We start from the raw sequence: 17,986 nt of genomic DNA, 5'->3' as shown, positions 1-17,986 counted from the left end.
TCTTTTAAGATTGGAGTACTCCATAAGTACCGTAGGAACATCTTAACGAAGTTTTTGCTAATTTAAATAAAATATATTGAAATTAATAAGCTCTTTCAAGCTCTCGAAATTGTTTATAACAAATTCATCGAAGAGCAATTAAACGGCTTACAGATGTTGGTATTAAATCTTTAAAGAAATATCTAGGCATCATTAAAGTCAATCGCTTAGCTATTCTTGCATAACTTAGACTTATATTCTTATCCCAATTCAGACAGTTAGAAAGGAATCCAGCAAATATGTAAAAAATTACCACCCTGGCAACGCTTGAATTGAGTGTAATTTCATTTCCACTCATACAATAGTACATACGCTACCATTGATGGCCCTCAACAACAATGACTTTAGACACCAACCATTGCACTCAACACAGTATCCACTATAATTTTCTTCATTACTCTCCTCTGCAACCTTTCAGCATAAATTAGCCAAACCCTCAACGACAGCAAAGTTGATGTCTGTCAAATCTAAAAAGTAGTACACTGCGTAATGCATGTACGTTTGTATATTCGTGCTAAATTGAATATAAAGTTGTGTTTTTTGGTGTGTAAGTATGAGGTGGAAATGCCTTCTTTCTGACTAATATACTATTTAGACAGCTGGAGGATATCAGGCCCCGTAGGCAAGAATATTTAGAGTTATTTTTAATACTTTTTTGGCACTGTCTGCATAATTTGGAAATAATTAATTTTGAAAATTGTTATGATTTTTTTGTAAGAATCTCACATAAATGGAAAATATTCCAAACATATCTTCTTAGTCACCCCATCGCTACAAAACGAGTTGTGAAACTTTTGTGAAATAAATAGATGTCAAAATAATTTTTCACACTCTTTTAGGCGCTTATTTGTTTATGGTATTTTGCTAAGGTGTATTTGTAGTTAAAGTTGTAAATATGTACACCAAGTAAAGTGCTTTCTGAAAGTATAATGAAAAAATAAAAAATGAATTTTAAAAGAATTTCTAATGCAAAAAAACTTGAAATATTAATATTAAAACTAAAATAAGTACTTTAATAAAAATAAAAAGGATATATACAAGGTGCATTCCAAAGTAAACAGGACTTTTTGAATCTAGCGCCCCTGGTGGCGCCAACTATATTATACTGGTGCATTAGAGTCTTCTATCTTTATCGATTGTCCAGTAAGAATTTCATAACATTTCATTGATTGGAAGTGAAGTTACTGCGTTTTAAGTGTCAGTATGTTTGTGTTTTCGGTCCGAAAATGAGATTCGATCAAAGAGCTAACATTAAATTTTCTTTTAAAATTGGTGAAACTTTTACCGAAACGTTTCAATTGATGAAACAAGTTTATGGCGATGATTGCTTATCCCGTAGCAGAGTGCACGAGTGGTTTCAACGTTTTCAAAGTGGTCGTGAAGAGATAAATGACGATCCACATGTGAGCCAATAAAAATCCGTGATCACCGAAAATTCCATCGAAACTGTGCGTGACTTCATCAAAAATCAACCGAAATCATCATTAAAATTCATGGAAATGGGGTCATTAACCATCTCCAAAACATCGATTTATCGCATTTTGGCCGAACATTTGGGCTTACGAAAGGTGTGTGCAAGGTTTGTTTCGCACAAATTGACTGACGGCCAAAAATTGGTTAGAATCCAACATTCGAAGGACGATTATTTGACCAAAAATCACATTTTAACCATTAACCCAACACTCCACGTATTCACCTGATATGACACCGTGCGACTTCTTCCTTTTCGGAAAAATGCATTTGCCCATGAAAGGAAAGCGTTATGCAGACGTAGAGGCCACTCAAAAGGCTTGCACCGGCATACTGGCGGCCATACCGGCCAACGAGCTAAAACACTCGTTCGACATGCTTTTGAACCGTGCAAAAAGCTGTATTGAAGCAGAAGGAGACTATTTTGAATAAAATAAATTGATTTTGCCGAAAACACCATTTGTTCTAATTTTTTTTTTTAAAGTCCTGTTTACTTTGGAAGGCACCTTGTATATTTGATTAATTGCTTTTTATGCACTTTTGCATACAAATGATGACTTTCTAAAAACGCTTTACTTGAAATATTTTAAGGCAATTTTCCGAAGTATTTAACAGGTGACTTCTTGGAAACATTTTACATTCAACAATTGATTTTAATATTGATACTTTGTAAACTAAAGTTCTGTAAGACTTCCTGAAAGCAATTTACTGCCAATAACTGATATAAAAGATTGACTAACATAGTTTTATACTAAAATTATTGTTCTTTATAGTACTGAAAGCATTTACTTGCAGTAAATTTCTTAGCAGCAAAGTAATTTCAGAAATTTCAGTAATGATAAACTTTCAGAAAGTACTTTACTTCCAAGAACTTCTGACACCTTAAAATTGAGTTCAGTAGCAAAGTTTCTTCGAAACGAATCCCTAACTCCTCCTTAACTCGTATGTGCTTGTAAATGCAAGTGTACCTAAAGGCGTACAGACTTTGACGAGGAAGAGAGCAATTCATTGAACTCAAAACTTGCTCTGCCAAAAGGCCATAAAAGTATTTTCAATTTATAAACCATTATCGACAGTTAACCATTCACAAACATCAGATCCCACACTTTCAATTGGCTAACGTCTTTTAATGCGTTTACTCGTAGTCCCAAGCAAGTCAGCAAAAGTGAAAGTAGTCGTATGTGTGTGTAATGGATTCGCATATTTGTACTTACTCATACCAAGGTCTTGCCATACTCCCTAAGGGTTTGGTCACCTATTCCACCACAAGTTAAAAAATATATACATATATACATATGTAAATACAAAGGAGAGACATAACAAATTTGCCTCAAAGTTGTGAAGTAAAAAATGGTGGGCTCAGAATTTTATTGTTTTATATGAGCTGTAAGTTGGGGTAATGTCTTATCCGCTCGAGGAAAAACATGAATTTGGGACTGTCAACAATTTTTATGGTTTTCTAAGCATTGTATATACATATTTGAAATCACATCATCACTGTTGAAAGCGCTTATAAAATGCATACAAACACACAAGTTACTTTACATAAAATAACATAAAAAAGCGTTGAGTTTTTTAAAGTAAAGTACGAATTTAAATTAACTACGATATAAATAAAAATGACAAATACCAACGAAAGCAAATTAATGTATTTCTTCGCTGTTTTTTGAGTGAAATTTGTTTTTGCATAGCTCAATGCTTAATTTTTATTTGTTTTCTTCTTAACTCTTCTCTTAAGCCTACAATCTAAATTTAAACTTGCAGAGCCTATTTTTGGAGCAAAATAACAAATTACCCTCACATCGACATAGAAATTTTCGCGCCTATGTATACTTTATGCTTTTATGTGAATTGACACAAATATATACCAGAATTATATTGGATTTATTTAGCAAATCAGAGCAGCCTAAACTTGACTAATGCACATGACAACACGTCCGCAAACTTTTGGACGACTGTAGACGTATCTCTTTGCCAACTGATATTAATAATTTGTTTTTATTTTTATTGTTGTTTGGAGTTTGTTATGCGCCAGTTATAAAAGATGCTCCAGTGTTGACTGATAGGGATTTATGTTAATACATATACACATAAGTACACACTTACATACTTGTATGTATATATCCTAGCAGGAGCATTGATGAGCTCACATACAAACATTAGGGATGTATTGTTAAATGAAAATATTTTGACCAATTCTTCATTGCATAAATATATGGCAGATGTGTTTACTTATATTACCGAGGTATTTATAGTAGACCTAAATCTATTAAAATTCCAACAATTTAATTTTTAAAAGGTAAGAAGTATGAAATAAATAAAAACAAGCAAAAACACTAATTTCGGTTGCATTTACAGCGAATACAAAATATTCCTTATAAAAACTGGATTTTAATAGGTCTGTTTGTATGACCGCTATATACTATAATTACTCGATCTGAATACTTTCTTCGCATTTTAGACAATGGCCCATGCCGAATTTGGTGAGGATATCACGTCAAATGGAAAAGTTTTCAATGCAAGCATTTTGATTTGATTGTTCACTTTGTATGGCAGCTACATATACTATGTATGTTATTGTGGTCCGATATCAGCAAAATATCAAATCGATATCTCAACTGAGAGATTGGTTCGAGTATGATAGATATTTTTTCTTGTTTTTTGATAAATCATTTTCTTTAATATTTTCAGAAAATTTGACTCTAAATTTTTCTTAAATTCAACTTTATTTTATTTCACAAAGAGTCATCTACCATAAATAAATTTTTCATCCACGTCAAAATATAAATTACTTATTTGTCACAGTCAATAATCAATGCATTGATTAAGTGTCTTCAAGGACATTTGTTTTCAAATTTAGTTTTCCAATTGCTTGCCCCACTTTTCTAGTACCTAGTATTTTTAGTTTAGTCCATACATGCATGTTTGAGCAGTGTGTGTATGTATGTATAATTTATCTATCCAAACCAAAAATTTAAAATAGGTACAGTTAATTTATTATTCAATAGTATAAATTTTACATTAAAAAGAATATAGATGTTTACAATCTGTAGAGGATTGAGTTCGAAAGTTCAAACAGATACACATTCATACACACAAACGCACATGTAGACCCAAGTTCATCTACCCCGTAGGTATGGGTTGACAACTAAGGGTTTTCTGTTTAATGCAATGATTATAATATAATACAATTTACATTACTTTCTTTATACTTCGTACAATAATTTGAGTCAATTCGGAATACGTTTCTCAAACATTAATAATTTTCAATTTAATTAAGAAATTCCCTGAGAAATTTTTCGCGAAAACATCAATCAACTAAGTGTTTGCATTTCAGAAGGCAAATTCTTTATCAACCTAATGTTTTAAGTCAAGTTCGAACATTTCAAGTAGTTTGATCTCAAACTAAAATTTGTGATTTACACTTTTCATTTCGACACATACACACACTATGAACTTGAAATCGGAAATATAAAAATGCATGGTCCTTGAAGAAATGATAATTTCAGTGAATTTAACCAGCATCAAGGATTTTAGAAACAAAACAAGATAACTCGTTAGTTTTGGCTGATCCGAAGCTATGACATCCTTCATAGGTGCGCTTCTTATAACATAAAAGTGTATGAGTATCTTTATCTTGATTTTAATCGGTCAGTTTTGACGGCAACTATATGCAAGAGTGGTCCTGAAGTGGTTCTGAGTAATATGTTCGGAGATTGCAACCTTGCCTTGGACATATGTCAAATTTTGTAGAGATATATTGTCAAATAAAAAGTTTTCAATATAAGATCTTGATATAGATAGGTCTGTTTGTATGGCAGTTATATGTTATATTTGTCCCAATATCGACGATGTTGACTGAGCAGCTACATCGATATCTCAAAAACTAGTTCAACCAAGCTCGCCAAGCTGATCATTTATACCCATATAAACTCTATATTTTTCAGCATATAAAAAGAAAATTGTTTGAAGAAATTAACAAATTGTTTAACTGACTTTTAATATCATTATCGCATAATAATTTAATGTTATATTTTACTTTTATCAAATTAATTTAAATAAATGCATTCCACTTCTACATCATGCATTTTAAAAATTGAACTCACTCAATCCAGTTTTTCCCACTGGGTATAATGTTCTCCCATTATGCGTGCTGGTATTTTTATCTTTTCCTACTTTATAGCAATAAAAAGAAACTGTTTTCAAACAAGCAACTATTTCCGCTCGTTACAATGAAATTCATATCGTGCCTTTAAGATAATAAGTCACACATATCCGTGTGCTTAACATCAATGTAAGCTTGTACGCACATAATTTTAGCCAGTTAACAACTTTGTGCCCTGTTCTCTGCCTACTGGACCAATTTTGTTATTCACAGCAAGCGATTATATACACAACCACGTCAATATTTCCAAAACATACAGCTTTATTACCTAATAAAAATTAAAATAACCGCAGCAAATCTTTGACTCTCTCATAGCAACATAAACGTGTAGGTCATTTGTCACAAACGCCAACAAATAAAGTCATTTCGCAGTATATTTTCTTGCAATTTGTCAAATAGTAGAAAATTACTTTGGCTGACAAGTTGTTTATCTCAGTCCTTTTCATCTGGACGTCACTTGGAAAGAGCCAGTGCCAGTGAAGCTTACAATATAGTGTAACAAACAATTTCGTTATGCCCACCACACATCAATACGTGGTCACCTACATACTTATACGCATATATACATGAACATATGTATGTACATAACTACATTTGAACATGTACATATATATGTAATCTATGAAACGTTTGCATGTATGTTTTTACTCTCACAAAATCACATCAGTCCAATATGTCCTTATGTCGTGCGTTTGTGTCCTTGTTTAGCTCGACACTCTAATAAATTGTCTCTCACAGCTGTCGGAGAGTATCCCACTTCTCTGCACTTATTGCATTCGGTTCTCACAAGCAAACACACAGTTAACTTTTGCTGTAGAACAATAACAAAAATGCGGCCAAAAGTTCAAACACCTTGGAGGTAGTCAAAATGTATACAAGCATACTTATATATATATAGCTCGGAACTGCACTGAGAGAAAAGATTTGAGAAGTAAATACATATTTATTTCAAATATGCTACTTTTTATTACCATTATATTTTTAAGACTCCAATAAAGTTTTATAATTTTTTTTAAATATATTTAATTATCTTCCCATTATGCGTACCGGTTTTAGAATTATTGGGTACGTTGTGATGTAAATTCGAGAAATAATGTTCGGTGCATTAAAAAACACCTTTCTTGAGTTATCATCAATCATGCGTCATGATGAAGGTTATGGAGTTACATGGGTTTCCTCGGGTAAAAAACAGCCTTTTTCCAAGAAATTTTTTTCTCATATCAAAAATGAAATATTTTATTCGAATTGTTTATTAACAATAAAATTCTGAAATGTTTGGAAGAAAAAATATTCAGCCATTGCGACGACATTTCCGGTGACTCCTCGGAAAAAATGCGCCCGCTTTGGCTGAATAATTCCTGACAGGATCATCTAAAGGAAAAAAAACTGAAAATTGGATTTTTGGCAAACATTTTTACAAAAAAATTAAAATTTCAAATAGTGTTTATCGAAAAAAATCCTTCTTCCAAATCTTTAAGAATTGTATCTTAAAGACCTGTGTAAAATTTTATAAAGATCGGTTGAGTAGTTCTTGAGAAATCTTGCCAAACGACTTCAAAAACACAGTTTCGAGAAAAACGCGTTTAAAGACGATGCACTTAGCCTAGCTAGCCTCGAGCGCACAAGTTCTCAAGGCTGTATCTCCGAAACTATTATTCGAATAAACTTCAAAAATTTAATACAATATTCTAGAGGTGTTCGATTTCGATTTTTTTGAAATCCGTAACATTTTGTAAGCAACTCAAACACTTAAAAAGTAAAAATAAATTAATTTTACAGAAATGTGACTTCTGATTAGATCTGTTCGTTTTCAATTGAGATATTTTTATGTGTGTATCTGGTACTATAATGATTTTTGTACTCTGAACAGGATATATTAATTTTGCCACGAAGTTTGTAACACCTATAAGAAACCGTTAGAGATCCCGTAGGTAGGTAGGTAGGAGTGCAGCCCTGTTGTCTATCGGGCTCAATTAGCACTTGATGTGCGATTTTGATACACTATTCGTAGAACCTTCTGTATCTGCTATCACGTTTCACCTTCTCTCTCAAACCATTTTGAGGTTTTGATGAAACTACTTATGTCTGATATGCTTTTAGTAGAAATCCATTCAAGGTTTGGTGCTTGATGGATTCCAAGTGTTTTGTGTCGGATCTGTGCTAGGGCTGGGCATTCACAGAGAAAGTGGAAAATTGTTTCCTTGCTCCCTGCTATTTCGCAGCCTCGGCAGATGTTGTTGTAGAGATCCAGTAAAAACAAATATAAATGTTCGTCTGTATAGCATGTATAGTCTGCACATTTGTCGGAACCGTCGACTATAGCATATAGCATATGAATGATCCAAATTCTTATATAGAAAACTTTTTTATTTGAAATGATATCTTCAATTTCGGCTTGGATTATTGAACTGTACGGTTAAAATTTTGTATGAAACATTTTGATATCTTCATGAAATTTGACATAAATTATTGTCCATGGCGGAACAAATAGTTCAGATCGGATCACTACATGTAGCTGTTATTTGGATCGTTCGAAATCCATTTCCATTTTCTTATTTGTCAAAGGTATTTTAGCTTCGGCGCAACTGAAGTTAAGGTTTTTCCTTGTTTTTGTTGGTTTGTACAACGCAACTGAATTTCCAGAGCATACCCAGTATTTATCAACATTTATCCCGATTCCGAGATGTAATATAATATACTCGTTGCTTGAAAGGACATATGCCTATATTCAAACCATATTTGTGTTGATTCTATAACGATTTCCATTTACTATAAAATCACCCGATTCAAAACATAAGAAAGAAATGTAGCGTTTGATCAAATATCCTGCATTAACTATTTTCTTGTGAAGGATATCTAAGAAGTTAAACCACTTCTAATAAAATTTGCCATTCCATTTGGGATAATGCAGTTTTTTTTCTAATATGTCTCCGAATACTTATTCAGCCAGCACAAATTTCTCTGATACCCGACCCCATACAGACACTCTGTTTCCAACATATACAGTTTGCTCCCATTTATGAAAACTTCTAATTGTTAAATGAACTTAAAATGTACTTAATTTAATTTAAAACCAACAGCGAGAGCATTTGTGATACCAAGAGGAAGCAATAAACTCTGTTTATATGGTACATAATCAACAACCACGAGTTCGCATTAGTTAAAATCCAATAATTGTTAAACCTTTAACGGCGCTAAGAGAAGTTGCTAGAAAGTCGTAGAAACTTAAAAGGAAAATAGCATCGAACATAATTTATTGTCCCGAAAGCTCTTAATTTTTTTAGAGTTCATCACGCTTTACATTGAATTCGAAACTGTCCTTTATGATTGTTATGAAAGCATATTTTAAAATAACAATAACAACATTGAAAGTAAGCCAGAGTCAGTGCTCCTCAATTCATCAAGCAATTGTCAACGTAAAACAATTTTTTCAAAAAATCTATAAACCTTACTAACGGAGTGTCCTTTTTAAGTACAGAAATGAAATATATTTATTGGGTGTATTTATTCGCTTTCGTTTTGATTTTAATTGATTGTTTTTAGTCTTCAAACCAGATATTTCCATATACATACTTACATACATACATACATGTATATGCGTGTAATAATAAATATATAACATATTTCCAGAATGTTTGAGCAATTTACAGAAATTATTTACGGCTTCCTCCTAAGCGGGACTATGCTTATAGCCCTTTTCCAGATTTAGCAAACATTCTTGAACTAATTTTTATTATTGTTAATGGTATGATTAAATAAGCGCGATAACATATGGAAAATATATTTCTTGATAACATGAGAACATAAAAAATTGAACGTCTAAACCCACCCTAAATAAAGGTGTGCATAAACTGCTTTTAGGGGTTGTTTTCGCAGATTGCACAAGAGTGCAAGGACGTGCATATGTATATCCCGTTTCCGATACCGAACACACATACATATGTGTGTATATGATGTATCTGTACATTTAGCATGATTTTAGGCAGTAATTTCGAAATCCAAATTTATTGAACAATTTTTGCAAATTTTTATTTATTTTTATTAATACTAATCATGATAGCTTCAAAGTGCTTTAGAGTATGATAATAGAGTTATCTAATAAATGTGTAGTAATTACTAATCACTTAAGACTTAAGTTATATGTGCATAAATGTACATAAATATATTAGTACATACATATGTATATCGTTCAGTATTTATTATATTGCTTTGGGCGCATTACCCAGCGCTGAACTCGCCAACTATAACCTTTGCTCTCTGTTGAAGTAATAAATTTCAAACAAACAATCCAATATTAATTTCACAACTCGCTGTAAAAATTTAGCTGTTGTTAGGACATACCCACATATATACCACTGGACTATACTTTTTCTATGCATGTACATATGTATGTATATTACTATGCAAAGTTTGCTACGTTAAAAAGTACATATAAATAATTTCTAAAAATTTTCGAAGAATTGGAATATTTGATTGCAAAACTAGTAATTATATAATCTTATAATGTAACGTTACTCCACTTTTGAGTAAAACAGAGCAAAAACACGCATTTATTTGCTATTGAATTATAGATTTTATTTTGGCAAGTTCGAGTTTTCTACAAGCTAGTTCTTTAAAATATCATATCTCAAATAATCCTTATTTTGAACTACATATGTACATATCGTCACCTAATTTTTTTTTCACTCATGTTCCATTTTATTTCGTGTTTCATTCACGACACTGTAAATTTCCGAAAATGTTGTTACGTTATTTTGCATTTCAGGTGACGATATGTATATCTGTGTATTAATATATCATTTGAGATTTATTTTTTAGAATAATTGATCTTGTTAAATTTTGAGTCAAGCTATGTAAGTATGTATGTGTTTTAAAGCTTCCTTAAAGGATGCTTGTGAGTTATGAGTATGAGGATTGCCCTCGTTGAATTGTGGAAACACATTTTCATTAGTTGGAATTTGGAATTGAACTTATTTGCTACGTGGCTTAAGCGCAAATTGCAGTGCAGTGATTGAATACCATTACTTTTCTTGAAAGTAATATTTAAATAATAACTAAGCCAAAGCCTATAATTTTTGAAAGATTCGAGAAACTTTTCGCTGATGTTTGCTGGGATGCTTGTACGAGAATAATCCGGACTTTCGTAAATGCACACATAGTATGTTTATCTCTATGTAAATATGTATGTATGTGTATACAAACTAGTTATTCAAACGTCATAGCGTTATGCATTTAAGCACGTATAAACCGTAGGCACAAAAAACGCAAATATACATACATATGTACATATAATTTCCAAAACATAAAGAATCAGTAATGTTATTAAAATAAATGGACATAAAATTGTTATATTTCGTATACATATGCACATACTACATACATATGTACATGAAAGAATATAGAGCATTATACAAGTTTCTAGAACTCGCTGGCACCCCGTAGCTGAAAAAACGGCTTCCACTTTGTCAGAATAAGCGATTTAAAATATATACATACATAAAAATAAATGTGTGTATTTTTCATTAGAAAGAAAGAGGTGACTGTACCGCTGTAATAAATTGTAGATACGCACTTATAAAAAATTATACATACATATAATACATATTTATGACTATATGTAGTATATATTTATTTTTTATTTATGATGATATATATTTACATATAAACATAGTTATGAAAACAAAGCAGCCTGTGAGCACAAGCTTGTATGCGAGATTTGTATGACTTGTTATTGCTTTTGTAGCGATTTTCAACATGTTTTAAGTAATTAAAATTTATAAAATATCATAAATGAACATGAATAATTATAATAAATAAAATTTGCAGTAAAAATTGGCATGCACATTAAAATTTCACAACGACTTGGTGACTTCACTGTTTTTGTATTGATCCAGGTGATACTTATACATAAATATGTACATATGTATGTATGTCAGTCAGCTGAATACGATCCAAAAAGTCAGTATACCTTCTCGCTTAATGATACCTTCCACCGAAAAGGTAACACATTAACTTCCTATGTGTTGAAGTGAGACAAAAAGACTTAAAACGAAAATCAATAAAAGCGATTTGACTGTGGAATTTTCCCGACTTTTCCGAGCTGCACAGCCGACGTGTATAAATACAGCAACGCCAGTCGGCATTCTATCATTTGTGTTTCAGTCGTACAGCATAGTGTTTGAAAATATTAAAGAGTCAAATTGTGAAAAAGTGTATTGGTAGCTGAAAAAGTGTTTTAATAGTGTGAACGAAGAAGAAAATAGTTCTGTGGAAATGGCTGCCGGAAATTGGGCTTTAGTGAGGAAATTGCAAATACGGTTAGGCGAAGAACCGGGAGGCTAGCAGAGGCGACGTACATAAAGATGAGCTTTGAAAGAAATCAATGAGAACAAATGAAATCTAGGCACAGAGCCGATTTTTGGATGTTTTTTTCAAACACACTTGGCTGTCTATTAGCTGTTACCGCGTACCCTAGTTACCAATTAGGCAGGCTGATTCGGTGAGGAATCTATGCTCAACAGACAGGCAGGCAGGCTTATAACATGGGCACCTACTTACTTATGTGTTGGGAACAATTGAGAGGCAGGCATAAGACACAATATCGGGCAGAAAGCTGCGTTGAAAAATGTCTGTGTAAAGTCTAGAACATGAGTAATCCAATGGATTTGGGAAAATGAGTAAGGTACAAAAAAGAAATCAAGTTGATTCGATTTTTTTTTTACATTATACATATACCTAAGTAAATATATTTAACATCGTAATGTTTTCACATATACATACATATATTAGATATACGAAGTTATAGTATATACATGTATCCTACAACGCATATTTTACGTAGTTGAAACGTTTTAACTTTATTTCTCTATTTAACATGCGCATATTACGTATAATAAGTCTGTGAAACGTGTTTTTATTTGTTCAATAGCAATTGATGTCTCTGTGTTCGTATAACTCTTCGTCATTTACATATGATATCTAATATATATAGTACATATATATTATGTATATTGAACTTGTTTCTTCTTGCTTCAACGCAATATTGCGAACTTGTAATTTTCCACTATTTTTTTCCAATTACATTTTTAATGTATGCATACATACTTATATATAAATATAATTAGTCAGACTCTCGTAAAACTTTTCTACACGATGTATACGTGAATAAGCAAGCGTTCAACGATCATATAGCCATTTCACTCTTTCGAAATGTGGATTTCAAGGCAGCTGCGCAATTTTATATGCTACGTACATCTGTTTTATTTATAATTAAATTTCACTACCACTGTTAAGAATTTTTCTAGAATAGTTTCTACCATATTATTAGCGCAGTGGAGAGACCTCCATTGTATATAAATATACGTTGGCTTTTAGTGGTGCGAATTTGATCGTGTCTGCAATTCCTATGTAAAAATGCGAGTATGTGTATTACATACATACTACATAAGTATGTATACTTCACTGACTACAAAAGAAATAAATATACATGTACTTTATTCATGCCAAGTCTTGCTATAATATTTTCATGGGTCTACTGTCTAAATTTGTTAATTTTTCACCTTGAATATTTTTTTTGTTTCGATTCGCTTGGTGAAATTATAAATTAATATTTATATTCATATTTTTTCATAAATTTTTTCACACACATACGAGTATATACTTATGTATATCTCCCACTGTGAAAAAAGAGTTCCCTATATTAATCTGCACAACTTTCAGTAATATATTTAAGCAAAACAAAACACTAAATTTTCAAAATCCCAAGATTTTAATTTATTTGTAATCCAAATCAAAATTGCAGGCTAATCTAATTTCATAATTTCGGTTTCACAAACCTGCTACATACTTTTTGCTAAGCTTAGAATACCCAATAAATGTTTTAGCGCCTTACCATGGGACTTACACATCATCATTATATTTATGGGCAATTAATTGATTAAGCACTCGTACATCTTTCTATAAAATGCATACAAAATAGTTACACATATATAAACTATACATTTATACATTTTAGTTCTAAAATAATAATAGTACTCTAACATAAATGAATAAGTCTTTCTCACAATCTTATATCGTAACCATGTTTCTTTCTTTGAACTTTATAGTTGTTGGGCGTCTTTGAAAAGCAATTTTGTCGTTTATACTACTTCCGCTACATGCAAACATAAGTCTATAACTAAATGTTATTGCAGTTTGCTGAAAAAAAATGAAACACTACTCAGTTATAAAGACAATAATTGACCATAGGCGCAGAGCTCCTCGTTCGTAATAAACTGAAGACAAAGCGATAAGCCCATCTACTACAATATCCATAGTATATCTTCTTCGACATTGTTGTTTCTTCTACTGCCAAAAAGGCCCTTGTCATCGACGGTAGAGGAATGTTATGATGCAGAATTGGTATTTGTTTTGTTCCACTTACTTACCTAGGATATACTGTTCATATAAATATAAATATACGTACGTTAAAAACCCCCAGTTTAGCACAAATTGTTAAGAAACCTAACACAAATAATTTTTTTTTAATATAAAAAGCTTTGAATTATATATTTAAAAGGTTGAAAGAGTAAATCAAATAACTCCATATGTACATGTGTCTTAAACCTACATAAATCAAACTTATTGAAATATTGTTTTATCGGTCTCTTATATAATTATGTTAATACAAAATTACTGCGTTATTTATCATATATGACAATACCAATTTATATAAATCAAAACCAAACACAATGCAGAAAAAAAAACAAAAAATAAGCTAAAAAAAATTAAGAAAAGCATTACAACGAAGGTAAAAATAAATAACTATTCCTTCCCACTTTGTTAAGTCTTTAATTAAATTCTTTAGGAACGCCCCGTCGTCGACCAAAGTGAGTACAAACGTAAATAATACATAGAAATAATGAATTTTAAACGCACAAATATATAAATAATTTATTATATTTTTTTTACATTGCCCTACAAAAAATGCAACAAATGCACCGAACTAAAATGGTCACAGATTTTATAACTATTATTTCATAAGAAACTGTAGGAAACAACTGCGATACATAAATCAAAAAACTACCTGAAAATAATATAAAATACATTAAGAAACCGATGGGAAAGCGAAAAACGATAAATCAAATAAAATTTTTCGGGATGTAATATAAAGCGCTTTATATTATAATATGGTTTTATAAACTGTTCCAAAAATACCTATATATAAATTCTGCGTACCCTTATAAAAATATCCGATTATATGCTCTTAACAAGAACGATGGACGGTACTTAATAAGTTGTAGAAGTAATAATCTTTAGGTAGGATGCCGATAAAATACAAGATTCTGGTGATATTATTGCAACAAATATTTCATCATATGGTATTTTGAACAATATGAAAAGAAAGAGTGTAGATAAAAAACACAAGTGCCAAATATGCCAAATTTTTGGCGAAAAACAACTATGAATATAAATTCATGTTTATTCTTATGAAATGGCACAAGGTGGACTATTTACCATGTCCTTTTAGTGGTAAACATCTTAAACGACTTTAAAACTGCCAGTATTTGGATTCATTCAAAACTATTTCTGATTTAAAATACTTTTTTATTCATATTTCCTGAGCTTCCCTCAGTTTGGTAAAGAAGACATAACAAAGAAAACAGCTTTCATTCTTCAATCATTTCAACCATTTGGACTCGCCACTTCTTTGCTCGCCCTGATTGAGCCACACTCTGTTCTTAAAAAATTATATGTGAAAGCTATTCATTACAACAATATTCAATAAAAGTCTATTCAATATAAAACTCTTGTGGATACCACATTAAAGTGGCACAGGTTCTTGCTAGTCTCATTCAATTTGATTCCTGCAAACCATTTGTTCACCAAGTTTATCAAACGGTGTAAAGCATCAGTCACATCACAATATCCACAGTTGTTGTACAACATATTGATTTTCAATTCCCTATTTTCGCTATCGATCGATAATTAGATCTTTTCTCATTTCCACCAAGCTGTCACTAATTCGTGTGTTGGTCTCCATCATTTTTACCCACACGTTTGATTTCACGATTTTGTGAAATGGTCAAGGTGATATTAAATAAATAGTTACCAAATATGTAACTTAGTCAAAATTCAAAATTTCCAATCCTATTACTTACTCAAAATTTCATTTCAAGTCCAAATACCAAAACTGAAACGTTAAGATGAAATGAGAAATATTTCACAATAATATTCAGAATACCCGAGTTAATGGTTAAACTACTAATGTTAAAATATAACATACAAAATTTATAGCTCCAACCATAAGATGGTGTTTTGAGCCGTTGAGGTTTAATTTTTTTTGAAGCGTATTAATGATCCATAATTGAAGTGGAACCAAAACAAATATAAAAGTATAAAAGCGTATTAATAACATAGCCCTCATTTAGCCTGAATGAATATAAATGGTGCATAAACGAAAACCTATACACGTATAATAGAAATAACAAACACGATATTTGGTTATTATTACGGATTTTACACAAAGAAAATGTCTTCGAAAAGCGTACAAAGAGTGAAGAGTTAAAGTAAAGCGTTATTAAATTAATTTGGTATGATAGAGCCCTAATATTTTTAAAGAAAATGTCTTCGAAAAGCGTACAAAGAATTAATAGTTTAAGTAAAGCGTTATTAAAATAATTTGAAGTGATAGACCCCAGCGATTTTTACACAAAGAAAATGTCTTCGAAAAGCGTACAAAGAGTAAAGAGTTAAAGTAAAGCGTTATTAAATTAATTTGGTATGATAGACCCTATCGACGTAACCCTAATATTTTTACACAAAGAAAATGTCTTCGAAAAGCGTAAAAAGAGTAAAGAGTTTAAGTAAAGCGTTATTAAATTAATTTGGTATGATAGACCCTATCGACGTAACCCTAATATTTTTACACAAAGAAAATGTCTTCGAAAAGCGTACAAAGAGTAAAGAGTTAAAGTAAAGCGTTATTAAATTAATTTGGTATGATAGACCCTATCGACGTAACCCTAATATTTTTACGAAAAGAAAATGTCTTCGAAAAGCGTACAAAGAGTGAAGAGTTAAAGTAAAGCGTTATTAAATTAATTTGGTATGATAGACCCTATCGACGTAACCCTAATATTTTTACGAAAAGAAAATGTCTTCGAAAAGCGTACAAAGAGTGAAGAGTTAAAGTAAAGCGTTATTAAATTAATTTGGTATGATAGACCCTATCGACGTAACCCTAATATTTTTACGAAAAGAAAATGTCTTCGAAAAGCGTACAAAGAGTGAAGAGTTAAAGTAAAGCGTTATTAAATTAATTTGGTATGATAGACCCTATCGACGTAACCCTAATATTTTTACGAAAAGAAAATGTCTTCGAAAAGCGTACAAAGAGTGAAGAGTTAAAGTAAAGCGTTATTAAATTAATTTGGTATGATAGACCCTATCGACGTAACCCTAATATTTTTACGAAAAGAAAATGTCTTCGAAAAGCGTACAAAGAGTGAAGAGTTAAAGTAAAGCGTTATTAAAATAATTTGGTATGATAGACCCTATCGACGTAACCCTAATATTTTTACGAAAAGAAAATGTCTTCGAAAAGCGTACAAAGAGTGAAGAGTTAAAGTAAAGCGTTATTAAATTAATTTGGTATGATAGACCCTATCGACGTAACCCTAATATTTTTACACAAAGAAAATATCTTCGAAAAGCGTAAAAAGGAGTAAAGAGTTTAAGTAAAGCGTTATTAAAATAATTTGGTATGATAGACCCTATCGACGTAACCCTAATATTTTTACACAAAGAAAATGTCTTCGAAAAGCGTACAAAGAGTAAAGAGTTAAGTAAAGCGTTATTAAATTAATTTGGTATGATAGACCCTATCGACGTAACCCTAATATTTTTACACAAAGAAAATATCTTCGAAAAGCGTAAAAAGAGTAAAGAGTTAAAGTAAAGCGTTATTAAATTAATTTGGTATGATAGACCCTATCGACGTAACCCTAATATTTTTACGAAAAGAAAATGTCTTCGAAAAGCGTACAAAGAGCAAAGAGTTAAAGTAAAGCGTTATTAAAATAATTTGGTATGATAGACCCTATCGACGTAACCCTAATATTTTTACACAAAGAAAATGTCTTCGAAAAGCGTACTAAGAGTAAAGAGTTAAGTAAAGCGTTATTAAATTAATTTGGTATGATAGACCCTATCGACGTAACCCTAATATTTTTACACAAAGAAAATGTCTTCGAAAAGCGTACAAAGAGCAAAGAGTTTAAGTAAAGCGTTATTAAAATAATTTGGTATGATAGACCCTATCGACGTAACCCT

At 31.3% G+C, this 17,986-nt stretch overlaps 1 long non-coding RNA gene across 1 annotated transcript; it reads left to right on the top strand.

The window, feature by feature from the left end:
• The first annotated feature begins 11,422 nt into the window (after nt 1–11,422).
• LOC126757181 (uncharacterized) lies at nt 11,423–14,492 on the top strand. The gene is made up of 3 exons (XR_007666701.1): nt 11,423–11,437; nt 11,501–12,356; nt 13,780–14,492. It is a non-coding gene; the product is annotated as an uncharacterized LOC126757181 (long non-coding RNA).
• Nucleotides 14,493–17,986: the final 3,494 nt, after the last annotated feature.

This window comes from Bactrocera neohumeralis, chromosome 2 (genome assembly GCF_024586455.1).
Source record: "Bactrocera neohumeralis isolate Rockhampton chromosome 2, APGP_CSIRO_Bneo_wtdbg2-racon-allhic-juicebox.fasta_v2, whole genome shotgun sequence".
In the NCBI taxonomy this organism is placed as follows: Eukaryota; Metazoa; Arthropoda; class Insecta; order Diptera; family Tephritidae; genus Bactrocera; species Bactrocera neohumeralis.
Note: the sequence above shows the minus strand (reverse complement) of the source record. Positions and strands in the feature narration are given on the sequence as shown.